We start from the raw sequence: 24,730 nt of genomic DNA, 5'->3' as shown, positions 1-24,730 counted from the left end.
AGGGAGGGAAGAAGGAAGGATGGAGAGAGGGAGGGAAGGAAGGAAGGAGGGAAAGGAAGGAAGAAAGAGGAGGGAGGGAAGTGGAGAGGGAGAGAGGGAGAAAGAGAGGGAAGGAGGGAGGGAGTTAATTCTAGACTTGCATATTCAATGACCTAGTATCTCTTCTTGGATGTTTCCTGTATTTAGCATATCCAAAATCAGCTCTTGATTTATATCTCTAAAGAAAGAAGGAAAGAAAGAAAGGAGAACCAGAGGGTATATATGAAGGACTCTCACCTAAGAAAGTGAAATTTTGCTCCATGTCCACAAGAGACTGAAGAAAGATAGCTGTATTAAAATAATGAGATAAATTTTGACTCACTGAAGAAACTTTCTAATAGTTTGACTTTCCAATGAAAAAACAGACTTCTGTAACTAGAGATTTATACAACAGCAGGAGTATTTGAGAATTGTCTGAGTTCCCCTTGGCAAGAACACTACAGAGAATCAAGAAATGGATAGTTATGCCAGATGACTATGAAGGTCCTTGTCAGGCCAATGACACATGCTTGATTTACAGGTGCACAAATATTATACAGCCCAGTTTGGTTTTTGTGGGGTGTGGGGAGGAGCAACGAAACAGTATCAGTGGTCAATTTTTCAGTTTGAGAATGTCAGAGACAATGTACTTGCACACAGGCTCAGTATATGCCTTCTATTTGCCAAAATGATATGTGGAAAATCTTTTGCTATGATCAGATCTGGTGCATATAAAACTTGACAACAGAATTGGTCATACCCTCAAACATCTACCAAAAAATAGCAAGTGACTTGGTCTTGCTTGTATACATGCAGAGACCCTACTCCCACATTTCTAGTTAGTAAGTCATCACTGGTAAGATATAGCTTAAAAAATTTTATTTGATTCATGGAAAAATATTAAGAAATCAAAGTCTTCCCTGAACTCATTATTGTTTCTTTTCTTAAAGATTTTATTTATTTATTTGAGAGAGAGAGACAGTGAGAGAGCAAGGAGAAGGTCAGAGGGAGAAGCAGACTCCCCATGGAGCTGGGAGCCCGATGTGGGACTCGATCCCAGGACTCCAGGATCATGACCTGAGCCGAAGGCAGTCATCCAACCAACTGAGCCACCCAGGCATCCCTCATTATTGTTTTTTAAAGATTTATTTATTTACCTGACAGAAAGAGACACAGTGAGAGAGGGAATACAAGCAGGGGGAGTGGGAGAGGGAGACACGGGCTTCCCATGGAACAGGGAGCCTGATGCAAGATGCAGTTCCAGAACCCCAGGATAATGACCTGAACCAAAGGCAGACACTTAACCAACTGAGCTACCCACATGTCCCTCTAGACTTGCATATCGAATGACAGAGTATCTCCACTTGGATGTTTCCCATGTTTAGCATATCCAAAATCAGCTCTTGATTTATATCTCTAAAGCTTTCCATACTGACAGCCTCTCCCCATTACAAGACTGTATCTCTATCCACCCAACTGCTCAAACCAAATCCTTAGAAGTCATCCCTGAGAATAGCAGGGATTTTTCCTCTCTGTAGGACTGGTTGATTCCTTCTTCACAAGCCATGTGGAACCATTTCACTTTTTGCAGTCTCCTTGGCCATTTCCCTAGTCAAGGTCACCATTCTTGATCTGCTATGGCAGTCACTGACCAGTCTTCCAGCTGCCACCTTCACCCATTCCTCTCCATTCTTTTCCAAAATCACAAAATCACTCGGAGATACCAATTTAAAGTATATACCAGATATTGTCATCTCCCTGCTTAAATGTCTTCAATGACTTCTCATAGTCACTTAGAATATTACCTTCTTACTAGGATCCTCAAAGCCTCAACTGATATGATATCTATTTTTCTCTCCCTCTTAATCTCGTACTTCATTGTCTTCCCCTCATTATGCTTCATATTTCTTTCAGGACTTCAAAACCACAAGGTCCTCCCCATTCTAGTTTTTTCAGATATTTTCTTCTTCTGATTGTATTCTGTCCCCTGCTTCTCTCTTGACTGGCTCCCTCTCAGCCCTAAATTTTACCTTAAGATTATTCCTCTTAGGATCCCTGACAAAACTCTCTAAAGCAGATTCCCTTACCACCTCTTTTCTACCTTAGCCATTATCTCCAGCTGGCTATACATTTCCTCCTTAGCATTTACTAAAAATGTTTAATTATTTCATTTATATACGTATTTTATTTCTTTTTGTTTGTTCCCATACTATAAACTCCAAAGAGCAGTTTTGTTTACTGTACCTTGACCAGAAACATGCAACATAGAAGTTAAAGGTGTAGGCTCTGGAGCTGGACTGCCTTGATTCAAGCCACGATTTGCTAGTCATAACTTTCTGACCTTGACTTCTCTGATTTCAATGACTTCTTATGTGAAATATGACAAGGAAACAATACTTAACCTAAAAGGTTTTTAGGAGTATTAAATAATAGATAGAAAAATGCTAACCATACAGTAAGCACACACTAAATATCAGCTATTAGTATTTTAGTGTCTAACACTAGTAAGTGCTGAATAAATATTTATTGAAAACAATGACTGCCTCAAGCAGTAGTCTTTGCAAGAGATGTCAAAACTAAACTAACTAGAATAATCCATCAGATCAAGAAATAATCGTTACCTGGAAGAGATTTATAACTTCAAGTAAATTTTCATCGCTGGGTTGACTTCCCAAAGGCTTTTCTAAATATTCCTCACTTTTTCAAGCCCTCAACAGACCACCTCACAGTCTTTATCTTATAGCACGTCAAAACGATAAAAAAAAAATATTTCGTTTAACTATGAACACTCAATCTTATAGCACGTCAAAATGATAAAAAATATTTTGCTTAACTATGTACACCCAATTTTCCTCTCCTTCACGTCTATATTGAACATTTATTTTAATTACCTTCTTTCCTAGAAACTCAAAGAAAGACCTTCCTTTTTTCCAAGGCCAACTCTTTTCCTATACTTCTTAATTTCCTATCCCTAAATCGTCTAGGTATAATTCTATTTTGCCTGCCTTTCCACTCAACCTCTACCTGTATGCTGACTCCTTGCTTTCAGTCTACAAGGATGGCAATTTCTTCACCCCAAATTATGTATTACATTGTTCTCTCTGCATAGCAGTCTTTATAAAACTATATTTCTCTATCAAAAATGGAAATATCTTTCAAAAAGTTTAGTGTAAATGTCCCTTCCTTTGTTTGGCCTGCTTTACTTATTCCTTTTCTTCCTTCCAAAATTAATCACTTTTTCCTTTGTCACTAATAGTGCTTCATTTATACTTCTAATCTATTTCATATTCATTTTAGAATAATGTGGATAGATGGATGGATATAAACATAAGTAGGTATTCTTTCCACTAGCTTTTGCACTCCTTAAAGGCAATGCATTCTATCATTCATTTTTAATTTTTTTTTTAATAATTGAGCACATATAGTGTTTCTTTTAACACTTAATGTTTTGGTCACTGTGCTAACACTTTACTTTTAATCCTAAAAATATCAAAAGGGAAACCACATTATTCCCATTTATAGCTGAAGAAAATGAACCTTAAAGTGGTCAGCTTACTTGCTTAATACACCGGCTATTATTCTTAACTATTGCCCACAGTTTTGAGAAGGAGAGAAAATAAGGAATGAGGCAAAATAAGAAAAACAAAATTAGTATTATAGACACAATCTCCATAAACCTCTCCCCAACGATTGAGCTTCTTTTATTATTTTCAGCAACTGATACATTTATTTCAACAATAGCTACAAGCTAAAGATTATTAAGATGGGAGCAACAGGTAAGATTATATTCTGCTTATTCAAGTTTATTCAACTATAGACTTTTCTTGGTTTATTTCACTCTGTAACTCTCCCAGACCATTGTTACTAAGATTTTTTACTCTGAAAGAGCAGAGAAAATTCAACTCACATTCTGAGTCTTAGAAATGTTGAAAGGGGCTTCATAGAGGGGTTTATAAACATTAATAAATATAAATAAACCTAAAAAAATTAAAAATACAACTTTATTTTCTTATATTGAGTCATTCAGAATTTAGGGATGACTGACTCTTCCTAGTCTATTTAAATGAAGAGCAGCAAGTGATATTAGAAAGATAAGAAAGAAAACAGGAGCCAGAATACATAAATTAAGAAGAGAAAAAAAGGTAGGATTAGGAAGCAAAACACAAGCAGTTAATTCAGTGGAGAGAAAGAGCTAAAGAAAGTAATTTACTTAACTTCTCTTATCTTAGTAGCAATATTTTAATTCTCTTTCCTTCACAGCATTGACATTAAAACTATCAGACTCATATAATATGTTTGTAAATTATAAAATACCTGCCTTATAAAAGGCATGTAAAAGAGTGGAAAGAACCCAAACATGCACCCATAAACAAAGACTTAGTTTGTTGTCAATAAAAGCAAGCTACCCAATACTTATGATGGACAAAACAGACTCTACAACAAAAACTGTAACAAGAGACAAAAAAGGATACTATATGATAATAAAGGGGAAAAACTAACAGAAAGATAACAATTGTAAGTATTTATGCACCCAACATGGAAGTACCCAAATACATAAAATAGTTAATAACACACATAAAGTAATTATTCTGTAATATTACAATAACAGTAGAGGACTTTAACAACCCAATGACATCAATAGATTAGCTAAACTAGCTATATCTATTCTCCTGGATAGATCATGTATTAGGCCACAAAACAAGCCTCAACAAATTCAGAAAGACTGAAGTCATACCATGTATCTTTTCTGACCACAACACTAGAAGCCAACCACAAGAAAGAAAGATCTGTAAAGACCAAAAATACATGGAAGTTAAACAACAGGCTATAAACCATGAATGGGTCAACCAGAAAATACAAGTTGAAATAAAAAAGTACATGGAAACAAATGAAAATGAAACTTTGGGATGCAGCAAAAGCAGTTCTAAGAGGGAAGGATACAGCAATACAGGCCTACCTCAAAGAAGCAAGAAAAATGTCAAACAACCTAACCTTAGACCTAAAGGGCCTAGAAGAGACAACAAAACCTAAAACCAGCAGATGGAAGGGAATGATAAACATAAGAGCAAAAATAAATGAAAAATAGAAATATAAAAAACAATAGAACAGACTAATGAAACCAGGAGATGATTCTTTGGGGAAAAAATCAATAAAATTGATAAACCTCTAGCCAGACTTACCAAGAAAAAAAAAAGAGAGAGAGAGAGAGAGAGAGAGAGAGAGAGAAAGGGAAAGACCCAAATAAATAAAATCACAAATGAGAGAGGAGCAATAACAACAAATGCCACAAATGTGCAAAAAAAATTACAAGAATATTATGAAAAAATATATGCCCTAAAATTGGATAAGTCTTTAGAAGCATTTAACCTCCAAAAACTAAATTAAGAAGAAATTTTTAAAAATTGAACAGACCGATTACCAGTAAAGAAATTGAAACAGTAATCAAAAACTCCCAACAAACAAAATTCAGGACCAAATGGCTTCACAAATGAATTATACCAAACATTTAAAGAAGAATTAATACCTATTTTTCTCAAACTATTCCAAAAACCAGAAAGGAAGAAAAATTTTCAAATTCATTTTATGAAGGCAGCATTACCATGATATCAAAACCAGATTAAGACACCACTAAAAAAAAAAAAAAAAAGAAAGAAAGAAAGAAACCGGACAATATATCTGAGGAACATGATGCAAAAATTATCATAAAATACTAGCAAACTGAACCAATACATTTTAAAAATCATTCAGCATGATCGCATGGGATTTATTCCTGGGTTGCCAGGGTGGTTCATCAGGTTGTTAAATCAACATGATACATCACATCATTTACAGAAAGGATAAAAACCATAAGATCATTTTAACAGACATTTGAAAAAAAAAATTTGACAAAGTAGATCCATTTATAATAAAAACCCTCAACAGAGTAAGTTTAGAAGGAACATACCTCAACATAATAGAGGTCATTTATGGAAAACTCACAGATAACATCATCCTCAATGGGGAAAAACAGAGCCTTTCCTCTAAGATCAGGAACAAGACAAGGATATCCACTGTCACCACTTTTATTCAACATAGTATTAGAAATCCTTACCACAGCAATAAGACAAGAAAAAAAAAAAAAAAAGACATCCAGATCAGTAAGGAAGAAGTAAATCTTCCACTATTTGCAGGTAACATGGTATTATGTATAAAAAGCCCTCAAGACTCTACCCAAAAACTGATAGAACTGATAAATTCAGTAAAGTCACAGGACACAAAATCAGTGTATAGAAATGTTGTATTTCTATACACAACAATGAAACAGCAGAAAGAGAAATTAAGAAAACAATCCCATTTACAATTGCACCAAAACCCATAAGATACCTAGGAATAAACTTAACAAAAGAGGTGAAAGACCTGTATTCTGAAAACTATAGAACACTGATGAAAGAATACCACACAAAGAAATGGAAAGACATTCTCTGATCACATATTTGAGGAAAAACTTTGTTAAAATGTCTATACTACCCAAAGCAATGTACATATTTAATGGAATCCCTATCAAAATACCAGCAGCCCTTTTCACAGAACTAGAACAAACAATCCTAAAATTTGTATGGAACCACAAAAGGGTCCAAATACCTAAAGCAATCTTGAAAAAGATTATCAAAGCTGGAGGCAACATAATTCCAAACTTCAAGTTATATTACAAAGCTATAGTAATGTAAATAGTATGGTACTGGCCCAAAAACAGATCATAGATCAATGGGACAGTCTAGAAAATCCAGAAATAAACCCACAACTGAAGGGTCAACTAATCTTTGACAAAGCAGGAAAGAATATCTAATGGAAAAAAGATGAGCTCTTCAATAAATAGTGAAAACTGGATAGCTACATGCGAGAAAAAAAAGAAAAAGAAACTGGGTCACTTTCTTACACCATACACAAAAATAACTTCTAAATGGATTAAAGACCTAAATGTGAGACCTGAAACCATAAAAATCCTGGAATACAGAACAGGCAATAATTTCTCTGACATTAGCCATAGCAACTTTTTTCTAGATAGATCCCTTGAGGCAAGGGAAACAAAAGCAAAAATAAACTGTTGAGACTATATCAAAATAAAAGTTTCTGCACAGTGAAGGAAACAATCAACCAAACTAATAGGCAACTTATTGAGTGGGAGAAAATATTTGCAAACTACATACCTGATAAAGGAGTATTATTGAAAATATATAAATTTATAAAACTCAATAATCAAAAAAATGAATAATCCAGTTCAGAAATGGGCAGAAGACATGAACAGACATTTCTCCAAAGAAGACATACAGATGCCCAACAGACACATGAAAAGACGGAAAGATGCTCATCATCACTGATCATCAGAGAAATGCAAATCAGAAACCACAATGAGATATCATCTGAGACCCATCAGTGGGCTAAAATAAACAAGAAACAGCTCATGTTGGCAAGGAGGAGGAGAAAAAGGAACCCTCTTGCACTTCTGGTGAGAACACAAACTGGTACAGCCACTCAGAACAACAGTATGGAGTTTCCTCAAAAAGGTAAAAATGGACCTGCCCTTTGATCTAGCAATTGTACTATTAGATATTTACCCAAAGAATAAAAAAACACTAATTTGAGAAGATACATACACCCCAATGTTTATAGCAACATGATATACAGTAACCAAGATATGGAAGCAGCCCAAGTGTCCATCAACTGATGAATGGACAAAGAAGATGTGTATATATACATAATAAAAGTCAGCCACAAAAAAGAATGAAATCTTGCCATTGAAAACAATATGGATGGAGCTAGAGTGTATGATGTTAAGTGAAATAAGTCAATCAGAAAGACAAATACATATTATTTCACTTGTATGTGAAATTTAAGAAACAAAACAAATGAACAAAGGGAAAAATGAGAGACAAACCAAGGAACAAACTCTCTTAATTATAGAGAACTAATGGTTCACCAGGGTGGAGGGATGGGTAAAAGAGGGGATGAAGATTAAGGAGTGCACTTGTCATGATGAACACCAGGTAAATTAAAATTAAAACTTTAAAAAATTTCTTTAAAACTTTTTAAAAAGCAAACTACAAAAAGTACATAGTCAAAACTTAGCTTTTTGTAATCAAAATGGACTATGTTGTATGTTGTATATATGCATATATTGTTATATAAATGGTCTAAATTTACCCAATATTCTCTTTGCTCATTCCTAGAAAATGGATAATAGAACAGAAGTGGAGAATTTCACTTTCTACCATAAGATTTGTATTTGAAAATTTTATTAAAAATTTCTTTTTGAATTTTTATAGTAAGCACATTACTTTGATATGTATATGTATACAGATTTATTCTAAAATAGAGTAATCTCTCAAGACAATTAATGATAAACACTTTTAGAACTTTTTCTTGGGAGTTAAATTAAGAGTTAACCACCAAATTATAAAATATAAAGTTAAGACTATCAGGTTCACTCTCCCTTTTAGATGACAAAATAACCATAAAGGGGACTCATAGATAAATGTCTTATAGATAAACTAGAATTAGAGCTAGAAGGAATTAATGAACTAGAAGGAATTCATGAATCAATGAAGGGGAAAAAAGTTCTCAAATAAGTTGACAAATGAGCAGCTAGAAATAAGGCTCTTGGTTGTACAGGAACCAAGAAGACGGGAGCTCTTTCACCTGTTCCTGCAAGAAAATCACTTCTGCACTGGGACCCTCAGTTCCTGAAGGCAGGAGGAAGAGAAACCTCAATGGCTGCAGCAAACTTAAGAAAAAATGAAGTGTCTGGCTCTAATGGAGAAGCCAAAAGAACAATTCATTTTCAAAAATATTTATTGCTTCCCTACACTGTGCCAGGCTGAACACATCCAACAATGTTAATAGGAACAAGGAAAACAAACAAAAAATGGACAAGGTCACAGGAAGACTCTGGTGATCACACAGACATTCAGACCAAATTATAAATAAACAGGTAACACTGTACCACTCAGCAAAAATAATCTGAGCAGATCTTTAAAAAAAAAAAAAAAGCCAAATATTTAACTAGATGACTATTACTATATTATGAACACAATCAAAGACTATCAAAGACAATTTATCCTCTTTAGTTGAAGTAAATATAGTCTACTAAATAAAAGGATGATATTGCACTTTCTACTACTACTCAGGATCAAATCAGAGAAGACTGGCCAGCAGTCCCTTCTGAGTGATGACTGGCAGTAGACTACTCGAGGTTATCACACACACACTACCTGGGCAGTTTTTCTTACAGGACAACAAATACCAATCTCTGCTTTTTGCCATTTTAGAAAAGATTTGACTTTTAGGTTTAAAAACTCTAGATCCAGACCAACTAAAGAATTACAATAAAATTACAAAAATTTCTAAGAAAACCTCTGTCCACAAACCAGTGAAATCAGAATAGGTTCTATGCATTGTACCAACACCAATTTCTCAGCTTTGATATCATCCTACAGTTGTGCAAGATGTTAACACATGGGTGGGGAAGCTGAAGAAAGGATGCATGGGGAAGTCCCACAGATTTAGTTGCAAACTCCTGTGAATCACAATTATTTCAAGATAAAAAGTTAAAAGAAATCTTAAGGGACACTGCTAATGGAAGTCATAAATGGGGCTTCCATTACAAATCAAGTGGCCAATCTCTTGGCTTAAGGGATATGAATTGTGTTACTTACAGGGGCTCATTTCCATACACTGCCAGTTGTACTAACATCCTCTTAGAGGGATTTCTGTTTAACAAGCATTCAAATAGCATTCCAAGAGCTAAGAAAAATTGCCCTGTTGGCAGCTGTTAAGACACCCAGGCCATACTTCATCTTGTTAATAGAGTTTCAATGCAGATTTGTCCATGTTCTTACTTCACTGCAGTACTCAATTTCTTTCACTTGTTCTTCATAAAGTACTTTCATCATCAGAAAAGTGATTTTATAACAGGTACTAAACATTTCCTCAAATCGTATTTTCTTGATCACATTTCTTTATCTTTCTGGTAAAATATTAATTTTCTTTTGTATCACAACAGAGGATTTAATATGCTCCAATGCTGGAAAGGAAAAATGTAATCTCTTTGATTTTGCATCATATCTTCAAATTTCCTGGTAGTTTTTCTCATAAAATCATTCTTCACCCTTCTTATTGGATAGGGGCATATTAGAGTAGTGTCTGTGAATATGCTGGAGCATGATTACTAATCTAAACAATTTAAATATGCTCTGGACGTTACTATCCACCATCCTGCCGACACTGAGAACCTAAGAACTCTCCTATCTTTAGTTCGCCAATCAGCATTGAAAAGATGAAAGCAACCATATGACAAGTACTATAGACTGGATGTTTGTGTTGCCCAAAATGTATATGTTAAGACCTAATTCCCCAAGTGATGGTGTTTGGAGGTGGGGCTACTAGGGAGTGATTAGGTCATAAAGGTAGGAGGTTGGTACTCTTTTTATAAAAGAGATCTCAGAGAGCTGTCTTTATATCTTCTCCCATGTGAAGACACAGCAAAAGATGGCCTCCTATGAGACAGAAAGTAGACTCTCATCAGTCACTGAATCTATGGTCCTGTGGTCTTGACCTTTCCAGGCTCCAGAACGGTTAGAAATAAATTTCTGTTGTTTATAATCCACCCAGTCTACAGTACATTATAACAGCCCAAATGTACTAAGACAATGGAAGAAGCAAAAGGAAAAGTAGGGAAGCAATAGGATCCTGGTGGCTGAGGCCAGAATGAGAGTATTTTAGATGTGGAAAAGCAGAGCTCAATTAAAGTTAATTAATTTCTAAAAGAATTGTCATGATATAGAATGAAGCTCATGATCTTAAAATGCTGTTGACTGTGGCAATGTCTTTGTTTTAGTTAGAACCTCCAAGGTTAGTCAAGCCCCATTCTTATCCCCTGATACTTGGGTATAAACATCATATATAGACTCATCTGGCCATCTTGTCATATAGCTGGATGGATGACCAAGCTATTGGACTTTCCTTGATCATGTGCAAGGTTAATTAGGTTTTTCTAGAAATTGTAATTCATTTTATAGGCAAATGGTGACTGACAGGAGACAGTAATCCTTGCTCTTCCTATCAATAAAATGGTGAGTGGAAAGGCGCTGCTAAAAAGTGAGGGATAAAAGGGATAAGCAGAGGTGTTATTATGTGTGTTGCTTTCCTTGAGGCAAATGGCAGCTCCAGCTGTTACTCCCTCTCCCCTAAGAAAAATGGATGGCTGTTTTTGTAATTGCGATATATTTAAATCTGTGTGCAAGGGATTTATTTATATCCTACAGTCAATACATTTAGTAAACTGAGCAAAACCCTGCTTGCAATGACAACTTCTGAAAGTGCATTAAGCAGCTTTGTTTCCAGCTCTAGTCAATAGAGGGACAACATGCAACTCCTCTGTGATTTCTGGACTATTTGTCCTTCCTGATTAATTGACTTTGGAAGAAGTTCTTCCCTTCACTGAATTTTGTTGCTGTATATAAAAAGTAACAAGAAGCTGTTACAGCTGAGAGAAATATTGTTAGAGTCTTCTGACCCAGTCCTTCCTTAACAATGATACCCTCAGTGGGATTATAGGTCCCATCCTGATGAGTAAACAGAAGGATGACCTTCCAAGGATCCTACGGAAGAATTCACCCCTGATAAACCCTCATCAAGAAGAATTAAATACACAATGCCAAATGGTGAGAAAAATCAGGCTCTGTGGGTCTGGGAAGTTCAACATCAGTGATCTTTCTTGGTCAATGTCCAAATATTATTTTACAGTCAGTAACACCACTTTCCTACCTTATAAGAAGGAAGAAAACCATGGGCAATGAAAGTAAAAACAAACAAATGAGACCACATCAAATTTAAAAACATCTGCTCAGCAAATGAAAAACCAACAGAGTGCAAAGCAACCTACAGTATGGGAAAAAATTTTACAAACCATATATCTGATACAAACTTAGTATTCAGAATATACAAAGAACTCTTACAACTCAACAACAACAAAATAAACAAAAACTCAGCTACAAAGGGGATACAGGACTTAAACAGACATTACCCCAAAAAAGATATATAAATGGTCAATGAGCCTATGAAAAGATACTTAATGTCACTCATCATCAGAGAAATGCAAATCAAAACCACAATGAGATATCACCTCACACTCATTAGGATGCTACTATCAAAACAAAGAAAAGAACAAGTGAAAGTGAAGAGGTGTAGAAACTGGAATACTTGTGCACTGTTGGTGTGAATGTAAAATAGTGTAACCACCTTGAAAAACAGTATAGAACATCCTCAAAAAATTAAAAACAGAATTACCATATGATCCAACAACCCCATTTATGGATATATAGCTAATAGAATTAAAAGCAGAATATCAAAGAGGTATTTTTGCAGCAATGTTAATCGAAGCATTATTCACAGAAACCAAATAGAAGCAACCCAGAAGTCAACTGATAGATGGATGAACAAAATGCATATAAAAACAATGGAATATTATTTAGTCTTAAAAAGAGGTTCTTTCATATACTATACCATGAATAAATCTTAAGGATATTATGCTAAGTGAAAAAAGCCGGTCATTAAAAAAAAAAAAAAAAAAAAAAAAACCCTGCATAATTCCACTTCTCCAAGGTATCTAAAGTAGTTGAACTCTTAGAAAGAAGCATAGTGGTTACCAGGGGTGGGGGAAGGGGAAAATGGAAGTTGTTCAATGAGAATGGAGTTTTGGCTATGAAGATTAAAATGTTCCAGAGATCTGTTGCACAATAATATACAATACAGTTAACCCAACACTACTGTACTAAACACTTAAAACTAGGTAAGATGGTATTTTTATGTTCTGTTTTTTTACCAAAAAAAAAAAAAAAAAAAAAAAAGAAAAGAAAGCAACTCACCACGCCATACTCAAAACAGAGGGTTTTTTTTTTTTTTCATTGATTTGGGTAAGAATGGAACCCAAAGAATATTTGGATCATCCACTTGCCCATGCACCTGGAAGTGGAAAAGGGAGAGAGAGTACATCCACATGTACATAGCTAGTGGCTCCAAAACTCCCAAATTAGAGATCCAAATACAGAAAGGCAAGAAAGAAAGGAAGACAAACCATCCATGGATAAAACCACATGAGCATAATTTTATTTGGCCTCTGTACTGGGCAAGTTTTGTTTGTTTGTTTGCTTTTTTCCCATGTAACAGAAAATGGTCTTACACTAAGATGAAGTTCAAAATTTTACTCTGATGGTACAATCAGCACAATGAGGAAAATGCATTCAAATCCTGAAATTTGATACTTTGTTCACTTCCTTCTTGAAATGAGTATGTATCTTCTGAACAAGCTCCTTTAATAGCTTATCTCCAAATATTTGCTTGGAATTCTCCAATTCTTTTGTGGCACTGCAAGTAGTGCTCTCTTGAGCTGCAAAATCCACCTGTTTCACATGGCTGACATGCTGCCCCAAAACTTAAATTCCCCATGTACAAAATAGATGCATTTTCTACATTCTTCATTAACTCATTCCTCCTCCAGATTTCCTTGGTTCTATTAATGCCAACATCCATCCAAGCATTCTTGCATAATGTCTTGGAATTTTGTCATCTCCCATCCTTACATTCAGTAAATTCAGTAAGCACTGCTGTACTATGCACTGAATCCTTACAGATGCTTCCTCTGCAATTTGTTTCACTTTTCTGACCTTTTCTCTCTCACCAACCTAATTCAAGACTTCATAGTTTTTTGTCTCCTTGTACCTTACCTTCCCACTGGAATTCTACAGAATTTATAAGATCAACCATTCTAACCCCAGTGCCACCTCTCTTGAATCTCTAGAATCACAGTGTTAAATTCTCTTATTTGTTCCATCTTATCTGAAAATTATTTTGCCACTGAATTTTGCCCTTTGGGAGAAGAAAATACCTACCCTCTATGAAGAAACATCTAGCAGAGCTATGTCCCAAAAATTTTGTTGAAAATTGAATTTACTTCAGAAAGCTACCTTTGAGGGCATAATGTCAGGCAGTACAGTGATCTTCAAAACCATAAACATGATAGCCATACATGGTAGACACCATTAGGAAATACTGGTGAGGGGGCCCCTGGGTGCATTCAGTGGGTTGAGTACCTAAATCTTGATTTCAGCTCAGGTCATGATCTCAGGGTAGAGGGATGGAGCCCCATGTCAGGCTCCACACTCAGCAGGAAGTCTGCTTAAGGATTCTCTCTTTCTCCCTCCCCCTTCTTCCCTCCCCCATTCATACTCTGTTTCTCTTACTCTCTCTAAAACATCTTGGGTGGCTGGGTGATGGACATTGGGGAGGGTGTGTGTTATGGTAAAAAAATAATAATTTTTAAAAATAAAATAAACATTCTAACTGGTGTAAGGTGATATCTCAATGTGGTTTTAATTTGAATCTCCCTGATGGCTAGTGATGATGAACATTTTTTCATGTGTCTGATAGACATTTGTATGTCTTCATTGGAGAAATGTCTGTTCATATCTTCTGCCCATTTTTTGATATGATTGTCTGTTTTGTGTGTGTTGAGTTTGAGGAGTTTTTTATAGATCCTGGATATCAACCTTTTGTCTGTACTGTCATTTGCAAATATCTTCTCCCATTCCATGGGTTGTTTCTTTGTTTTCTTGACTGTTTCCTTTGCTGTGCAGAAGCTTTTGATTTTGATGAAGTCCCAAAAGTTCATTTTAGCTTTTGTTTCCTTTGCCTTTGGAGACATATCTTGAAAGAAGTTGCTGTGGCTGATATTGAAGAGATTACTGCCTATGTTCTCCTCTAGGATTCTGATGGATTCCTGTCTCACATTGAGGTCTTTTATCCATTTTGAGTTTATCTTTGATATTATTGAGATATCACCTTACACCAGTTAGAATGGCCAAAATTAGCAAGACAGGAAACATGTGTTGGAGGGGATGTGGAGAAAGGGGAACCCTCTTACACTGTTGGTGGGAATGCAAGTTGGTGCAGCCTCTTTGGAGAACAGTGTGGAGATTCCTCAAGAAATTAAAAATAAAACTTCCCTATAACCCTGCAATTGTACTCCTGGATATTTACCCCAAAGATACAGATGCAGTGAAAAGAAGGGCCACCTGTACCCCAATGTTTATAGCAGCAATGGCCACAGTCGTCAAACTGTGGAAAGAACCAAGATGCCCTTCAATGGACGAATGGATAAGGAAGATGTGGTCCATATACACTATGGAGTATTATGCCTCCATCAGAAAGGATGAATACCCAACTTTTGTAGCAACATGGATGGGACTGGAAGAGATTATGCTGAGTGAAATAAGTTAAGCAGAGAGAGTCAATTATCATATGGTTTCAGTTCATTGTGGAGCATAACAAATAGCATGGAGTACATGGGGAGATAGAGAGGAGAAGGGAGTTGGGGGAAATTGGAAGGGGAGGTGAACCATGAGAGACTATGGACTCTGAAAAACAATCTGAGGGTTTTGAAGGGGCAGGAGGTGGGAGGCTGGTGGGTATTATAGAGGGCACAGATTGCATGGAGCACTGGGTGTGGCGCAAAAATAATGAATACTGTTATGCTGAAAATCAAATAAATAAATAAATAAATAAATAAATAAAAATTTAAAAAAATAAAATAAACAAATATTTTGAAATATATCAGTGAGATTACCAAACATTACAAAAACGGATTAATGGGTATGAAAAACATGCAGTCATTTCAAACTTAGTTCAACTCTCCATTTTCCTCATTCTCGTAATATGATGGCTGATTTGTCCCATGTACATCTCTATTTATGCTAGTACCCAAGGAATACAAAACAAATGCACACATAGTAGATAATTTAATGGTGAGAAATGTATTTAGTTTTAGAAAAGGCAAGCAGATTCATTCTACCCCAAGAGGAAAAAAATTTCTTTTGACTTGTGTCCTCACTCAAGTTATTCAACCTAAAATCTAATGGCCAATGAGGGATTAATAGAGTAAACACATTTCATGGGGTTGAGGACCAACAATTTTTTAGAAATGTTATTTCTACAATTATTATTATATGGAATATCAGATAAAAACTGCCAGATAAAAATTTTATTGATAAATGTACGCATCATTTCTCAATATTTGTAGTGTTATAAATATGACCATATCATCCATATTCTATTTATCTTTGCAATCTGGTAAACTCACAGAGTTTTGTATAGAGAAGGAAGTCAGTAAGCACTTGATGAGCTGAATGTGCTCATTCTTTTCTCTGGTATGCTCTTGAGGAATATAAAGTTTCACTTGCAGCTCTATTAATCTAGGCAAAGATTTTAGTAGGCTGGGTGTCAATGTGCATTATCAGTTGACGAAACAAGAATTAGAACAAAGAGATCCCAAGGCAAGTGGACTCTGCCTAGACAAAGATCTCTATATACTTCTAGAGTTTATGTGGACCTTGTTACATGATCACAAGACAACTAAGGATGGAAATGTAATTTTCATCATATACTATAGATATGTACCACATAGTAGATTATATTGACTTCATAAGAAAGGTTGGGAGAAATAAAAACAGCACCCTTCCACAGACAAGGCAAGAATACTGGGGGGAAAAAACAGATGGAACCCTTACAATCTTGTCAATCCTTCTCCCAGCATTCAGCCTGCTCCGGCCTTATTACTAAAGTAAATGGGTCATCCCCATGCCAGAGATGCAGACCCTTGAGAACTTACTCAAGACCTGATGAATCAATCAGTCTGCATTTTAACAAGATTTATAGGTGATTCACACAATGAAGTCTGAGAAACACGTTACTCCATCTTTTATAAAGTTTCACAATACACCAGTAACAAGTAATGGGTAAGAATTAGGACTGGACCATTCTTAATATTAAACAGGACAAAGCTACCTAAACATCTGAGCACTAACAACAGGATACTCATCCTGCTTGGAGTCATATTTGACTCCACTATGAACATAGCAAAGATCTAAAAAACTTACTGATATATTAGGTGTTGGCTCATCCACAAAACAATTCCTCAGGGAAGACTTCAATTCTCAACACACAGTAATGCAAAAAGGTCTCCATATGAGTGTCCAAAATGTGTGAAAGAATATGTGTGAGTCAGTCAGGGCAACACTATCACTTACTCATAAGCCTTAAATTCCACATTAGGAAAATATCATTGGCAATAGTCAAAGTATAAGCATAATGTCTATGAGGTACTATGTATTACTGATGCACGGATAAGGAGAAACTCAAGTCAAGAAGTTAGTTTTAATCTTTTAGGAAAAGAGAAAGTAAAGATGTGTCCATTCAGGATTAGGTTTTCAAAATCGATTAACCTTCCACCCCTGTGAAACACCAGCAGCATTGTAAGCCTCATATGTTCATTCGCTTAGACCCCCCAACACGCCTGTTGTAGAACCTTGGTTCCAAACTTTCCTGCCACCACTGCTCTCTGCTGGGATGAGTGGAGTATGGAAAATCACAAAGACACCTGATCTGGCCCCCTACACCCAATCAGAGCACAGCTGGGGAAAGGAACTCCCCTAGGTCATCCAAACCAAAACCCCATGAGAAAGGGATTTTACAGACAACTGTGCCTCAGTCACCTTGCTGTAGAATCAGAGGCCTGTGTTGGCCCAAACAGGAAGAATTCTGCCCCTGTTTTAAATTGCACGATTTGCCAAATAGCTAAGTATTGCTCCTTTGGACTCAGTAGCTTCCTCAACGTGGTCCTTACTTTGCTTGTAATGACCCGTCATGGTCACCGTGGAGCTGCACTTATCCATTATGGATTATGTGTACACATTTCAGCAGGGCAGTATCTGTCTCTGTCCTCCCTATCAGACATCACAAGGTTAATGTGCAAAATGCTACCTGAGTGCTAATCGTGTATGAAAACTGCCACCAAGCGTAAGAGGATGGAGAGGACTCGCAGTAACTAAGGAAATAAATGCATTCCCCTTGCTGGAACATACACACTTGTGGCAGGAAGAGATGGCTCCGATGCATATCTTTGAGACTCCAGATGGAGCAGGAGACAACTTGCCTCCTTTCTAGGACACAATCAGTATTCCTACTATTCCTGTCACATACATTATGGTGCATGTTTAACCACTTGTGGCCTGGAAGCTTTTCTCTTTTCTAAAAACAAATGTCTACAAGAGCAATGTACTTTGGGTTTTGTCAAAAAAAGGAGGGGCTGGCTTATTATAAAAATGCTACTGTTTGGGGCACCTGGGTGCCTCAGTGGGTTAAGGCCTCTGCCTTCGCCTCAGGTCATGATCCCAAAGTCCTGGGATCGAACCCTGAATCCAGCTCTTCGCTCAGTGGGGAGCCTGCTTCCTCCTCTCTCTGCCTACCTCTCTGCCTACTTGTGATCTCTCTGTCTGTCAAATAAATAAATAAAAAATCTTTTTTTAAAAAAAAATGCTATTGTTCAACTAAACATGGAGAATATTTTTGTTTCAATGCCACGATGTGGAGAGAAGATGTTCCATTAAAGCGAGTCTTTATAAATGAAGTTTAGTCTCTTCTAAATGCCAAAACTTTTTTCTTCCTCTTAACCACTTCAACTGAGAAGCTCTTTAAATTCTTAGACAACATACTTATTGTGCAAAACTGATAATGTTCGTTACCTCTTTATAACTCCATTTACCTCTCCGTAGGAGCCCCTGTTTCTTCACCTTTGCTGACTCAACATAATTCAGTCCTTCCATTTTGAAATCCACTGTCTTCTGAGCAACAACTCAGTCTGCCCAGGACTCTCTCCTCTCGCATTCTTCCCTTTCTTCTCACTCAGTGCCCATCAGGTTCAGGACAAAGAGAAGGGTACAGGGGAGAGGAACAGGCCATGTATCACCAGTACTGAATGCCCTCACTTGAATCCTCCTCAGTGCTCTGGCCTCAGCCTGGGGCAGCGGGGTCCACACATATCGCTTCTTGATGCCAGAAAGTGTGCAGGGTGTGCAGGCTCACCTAGCCAATTTAAGGAGCTTGCGAGGGGGTGGGCCATGAACTTTTTTTTTTTTTTTTGGTTGATTCCCACACTACATTGGAGAACTCTGAAAGACTCATGTCCTGGAAATATGCTACTTTGTCATCCTGGTGTCATGTTAGACACATGGCTTACCTAAGAGTCTCACAGAGCTCCTATCCTATGCCCTGAGCAAAAGACACTGCTCGCAGGCCCCCTAAGTCTATGTGAGATTTTAATCCCTCCTCCCCTCCCACAAGACTCACCAAAGCAGGAGGGTGCACAAGGCCCTTCTCAGGGACCTGGGCAGTATCTGAGCTCTCGTCACACTGCACTCTGATTCTCTTATCTTCTCTGGCCAGCAAAATCGCGTTTACTTCATCAGGCATGCTTCCCAGTCTAGGGGTGATGGTCCAAATTCTAGGCACTAAGTTTTCGATGTTTCAGGCCTTACTATTTAATGCCAAATTTTTAGAATTCGTGAAATTTATTTTCCTGCCCGAGTCTCTGGCTCTTTCAATTGAAATCTGTAGCTTTTAAGGCTTTAATCTCAGCTATAGATATCTAAAAGTACACACTACAGCTCCAGAGCCAAAAAAATTGGCCTCTCTCCTTCCCAGACCATCTCTACCCTGCACTGCATAACAATATGCATGACTCTCATGCTGTTTCGATAAGGAGAAGTGAAGAGGTAGAAGGAAGTGAAAAAATACACAGTTCAATATCAAATTTACACTGCTACCCAGGACTTCTTCTCCAGCAGGAGACGCAGGATATAACTATGATTTTTCCTTCTAATATAGGTTCCTTATTGGCCAGGGTAGAAATTCTGTTCTGCCTCCATCTCTCCCGCCAGACAGTGAGCCAGCACCGCTGTTTTGATGACTGCCTCCAACAGTTTCTTCATTCCGTGGTTGCTTGTCTGCTAGGAGCAGGGAAACCAGATAACCACACTTGTTAAGAATTGTGTGTTAAAGGGAAGTCAATAAAGCCCTGACCCTAGGAGTTAAGAATTGTGTGTTAAAGGGAAGTCAATAAAGCCCTGACCCTAGGAGTTAAGTGCATGCCTTTGTAACCGCTATGTCAGCCTTCAAGGCTGTTTTTTCTAACTTCTAAGTTAGGGCTGAGTTCCCAAGGGTCTAGGTTGTCAAAAATTCCACCTCTGAATAAGCGGGTCATTGCTATAATTTAGAGCATAGTATGTATCATTCTCCTTCATAAAAGTGACACAATAAAAGCCTTTTAATTTATACCATGAGCAACATGTTTGAACTTAAAATGGGAGTCAAAGCCCAGTAGGTTATTTTCAGACATCTCTACAAAAGGCAAGCACACCATTAAGAAGCATCACATTTTTCTTTCTGTTTTCATTGACTAAATGTATTTCCATTTCTCTTTCCCGTGAGAACACGGACTTCAGTTATTCAGAGTTCAGATTTTTTGACCCAGCTGCCACTGTGAAGGTTTCAACCTAACACCGTAAATTGTGAAATATCAGTACACAAATTGGACTGTAAAACCAAGACATTTCCTTATAATTGCCTGAAAATATCTGGTTAGAAATGAAGTCAAAGATAAAAATATAAGGCACCCAGGTTAATCCTTAGAAAATTCTGAAACATCTCAGTAAATATATTCTCTAGCAATTATCTTCCCCCAGCATTTTGATCTTTTGAGGGGAAGAATTTTCCACCTTTAAAGCTAAGGTCTTTCAGCTTTGGGGCTGCTGAGTTTATCTCCAGTATCAATAACAAAAATGTTGCCAGTAATAAGTACCAAAGATCAACCATACAATAGCAATTTCCCGACCCTTACAAAACCCCCAGGAACACCTGAGGAGATTTGCTGTCCCTGGTTTCCAACGAAGACACTCCATGCAAGCTCACTGGAATGGGAACCCTTGGTCTAGTTGTTTACTCTTTTGTGTTTTTTTCTCCATCTCTTAGTTACAAATAGGAGGAATGTGTTACACTAGCAAGTGAAACATCCACACTTACTCTGTTTCACAAAAGACACCTTATTATCATAAGTTTTTGTGCCCCCCCAGATAATAACAGCACTCACACATTCTCACGTGTGCCCAGCAGCAGCTTCACAGCTGGTCTCCTGCACTCCTTGGTTTACAGGATTTCTGTCTCTTGCCTTTGCTAATGTTGGACAGTCTTAATTCTTTAACTTTGTGAATATGTAACAAATACTGGGTGAATTTGCTCATTTAGTAAATTTTATTTGTACCCCGTTAAATGAACAAATGAACACAGTACTTTCCCATATTAGTTATCCGTTACTGCACACAAATATTACCATGGATTTAGCAGTGTAAAATAACACATTTATTTTTTCTCTCCATTTCTGTCAGTCATGGGTCTGAGCACTGGCCTCGAAGGCTTTATAATCTAGTGAGGGGTTCAGTCAAATAAATTGTTACATGATGCTGTGATGAGCGTTACCTACACCTTTAGACCAGACAGAGGGGAGGATGAAATGAACCAGCTTAGATGTGTGGACTGCAGTATTCACATGCATGCCCAGGAGGCCCCTTAACGTGAAAGAAGAGGTGAGAGATGGCAAAAGATGTGGGACGGAACAAAAGCTCTCTCTCCCTCTTGCTCTCTGTGCCACAACATTCCAGCTAGAAACTTGGAGAGGTAAGAGGATTCTAAATATGAATCAGGCTTATCAGATTATTATGAACATGCCTTTGTCAGCTACTAATATGCTCTGTGGGTCATGACCTGTGTTCTTATATCAGGCTCCTCAAACTGTAGGGGTGGATCTGGTGACAATACCATGATAACTAGTTCGGGGGAAGGGGTTCAGAGAAGAGCTATCTAACTCTGACCAAGAATTATGGTAGGAACAGGATGGGAGGTGTTGGGGGCTACAGCAACCATACAATGAGCCTCTTCAATTCTGAGTGCTGGGGGTATAACTGAGCAAGCACCACAGCTGCTGCTCTATGAAATCCATCACCATGTTTGCACCAGAGCCTCTTTGGCCATGGGTTCACCCAGCCCACGACTGAGTGTGGTGGGGATGCTAAAGCAGGCCTGCTCTAGGGAGACATGGGACTTCTCCAAAGGAAGACTGGCTTGATGACTCCCCAGTGGCCTTGCTAAGCTATTTTTCGGACTGTGCTATGGTCTAAAATACTTACATTCTCCCTCCCTCCCTCTTCCCCCTCTCTTTTCCCTCCTCCCTCCTTCCCTACCTCTCCCCATTCATTTAGGGTCATACCTGCATTGCTCTCTGGCAGCTATCTTAATCTCGACCAGCTTGCTCTCCATTTTCTCTCACGGGGTTTTCCCTAATAAATACATTACATATTTAATCCTGTCTTGGTATCAGATTATCAGAAGATCTAAACTAATACCGGTATAAAAGGAAGGCTTCCTAGAATAATCTCATGGGAAGCAATTTACTGAAAGAGAGCATTGTACAAGTTCTTCCAGAAAGGGAGTAGTCCTGGTCAGAATAGAGGGTTTATTGGATAAACCATCATTTAATCCACATCGATAGTTCTTTGTCTTCAATGCCCTCAGACTACCTTTTCTACATCCCAAACACTAAATATAACGATAGAAGATGTGAGAGCTTTTTTATATAGCATAGCAATAGGAAATATACCAAAAGAGAATTTCTAAAAAACAATGCCAGATTAAAATATTGGGATATGGTTACAAATTGGTATAGGTCATTAAAAAGATATAGTATATCTATTGACATAACAAGATATGTCAATATATTTAGAGTGGTAGCATTAGAGGACTTGTTAGGGGTTATGAGTTTGGCTTCGTTCTCTATTTTCAATGAGCATGTACCACATACATAATAAAGAAAAAGACAGTTGCATAATTGGTCTCAATAAAATGCTAAGAATAGAGCAGCTTTGTGGCCTGACTCAGGTTGGGAAGGAAAGAGATTGGTTCCTACATCCTCTGCTGAGAACCTATGAGCAGCACCAGTAACAGTAATATGGGGCAATCTACTTAGCCCACATGAGAAATAGGAGAACATAACCAGGACCTAATTTAGAATTGGGCAGGACAGAGCCAAGGACTCCTGAAGTCATCATTCCAAGTATAAAGTGCCTGGGAATCACCTTGTCTTAGTGCTACTCACTCAGCGAGGGGCAGAGGAAAAGGATACAAACTTTTAGGCCAGAAGACTAGGTTTCAAGCACATAAAACATCCCACTTTCTTGGAGGAACTAGAATTAGGACTTGGATCCCCATGTTTCTACATGGGGCCTATGTTAGAGAGACCATTACGTGTTCCTATAGTCTGGTCCCCAGGCAAGGCTGTGTTAGAGAAACAGGACCTTGTCTTTGCAAATGCCTACCTGCTATTTCCCCACTCAAAAGATGTTCTTATTCTCTGAAACACATTTTGTATGAATGTGCAAATGTCATTGTTTGTTCGCTCATAGATATGTTCCCAGTCTTTCTCCTACTAGTTCCCCCTTTAGGGTCTCTTGTCATTGACTTTGGCTAGACTAGAAAGTGGAAGGAGGGGCGCCTGGGTGGCTCAGTGGGTTAAGCCGCTGCCTTCGGCTCAGGTCATGACTCCAGGGTCATGGGATTGAGTTCCGCATCTGGCTCCTTGCTCGGCAGGGAACCTGCTTCTCTCCTGCCTCTGCCTGCCTCTCTGCCTGCTTGTGTGTACTCACTTGCTCTCTCTCTTTCTCTCTCTCTCTCTGGCAAATAAATAAAATCTTTAAAAATAAAATAAAATAAAATAGAAAGTGGAAGGAAAGGGAACACAGATATTTCTCTTCCTCTGTTCCTGCCTTAGAAGGATCACCAGGAATGACCACATCTCCATAACTCCTGATTGTGCAGCTCTGGATTGTCAGGGCCTGCCTCAGTTTTAGCTTCCTCATGATAACTCACGGTCTTTTAAGACTGTGAGGTAACTGCAGCTTCCTGCTTTGCTAATCCTGAGCTATTCCACTATTCTTTGTTATGTCTAGGCCAAGCTCCTGTTCATCACATTGCCAGTATTAAATTCCCTCTGGTTGAAACATCTGGAGTGATTTCTGCTTTTCTGAGTCAACCCAAACTAATAAGCCAATCTCCCCAAATCTATCAACATAAGAACATCCTAGCAATTCACTAATGGAACTTATTGTAATGTCAGTGTATTTATGGGTTTTACATAGTATCATGGGAGTCAGTCATCCATCTTAATGCAAATAACCGTTTCTCAACAGCTAATTAAAAAAAAAAAAGAGAGAGAGAGAGAGAGCACCTTACGTGTAGCCAATCAGATTATTCTTTTGGTCTAATACAGGAACCAGTAGTGCTAATAGTAAGAAAAATGCAACAGTTATACTGTTTGAAGTTATCCAGAGTTTACTCACTGAATCTGTTTCAGTTCAGTTTCATATACAAAATGATATCAGACTTTAAGAAAAGTTTCAGGTTTCTTCTGTCACCTTCCAGAAATGCATGCACTCTCTATTCTTTCTGCCATTTTCCTGAGATGAAGTTTTCCCTCTTCTGTGTTCAGTAGATTCTCTTTGCTTAGTGCCAAAGCAAGGTTTTCACCTTTGACTGTATCCTCAGTATTTTCTAGATTGCTAGTATCTTATGGATTCACTTCCTTTTATCTCCTCTTCCTTCCCCCTACACCAGCCCATTCAATTTTATGGAAGATCCAAAATAAGCAGCGGCAGATCTATTTTGGAGGGACTTCTCATACCACATGTCACTGTCATCATCCCAGCAACACATCACAGTTAGAAACAAACAGAATTATTAG

General features: G+C 37.6%; 1 long non-coding RNA gene across 2 annotated transcripts in view; it reads right to left on the bottom strand.

The window, feature by feature from the left end:
* The window catches only part of LOC309867013, a 182,074-nt gene extending 162,340 nt beyond the window's left edge, over window positions 1-19,734 (bottom strand). The window contains exon 1 of one of the 2 annotated variants that reach the window (XR_014312923.1): window positions 19,234-19,734. This is a non-coding gene — a long non-coding RNA (uncharacterized lncRNA). The remainder of the gene's footprint in view (window positions 1-19,233) is intronic. The other variant, XR_014312924.1, reaches the window with a different exon arrangement.
* Between the last annotated feature and the right edge of the window lie 4,996 nt (window positions 19,735-24,730).

This window comes from Mustela nivalis (assembly GCF_964662115.1).
Source record: "Mustela nivalis genome assembly, chromosome: 6".
Classification (NCBI taxonomy): domain Eukaryota; kingdom Metazoa; phylum Chordata; class Mammalia; order Carnivora; family Mustelidae; genus Mustela; species Mustela nivalis.
This window is presented reverse-complemented; position numbering and strand designations above follow the sequence as displayed.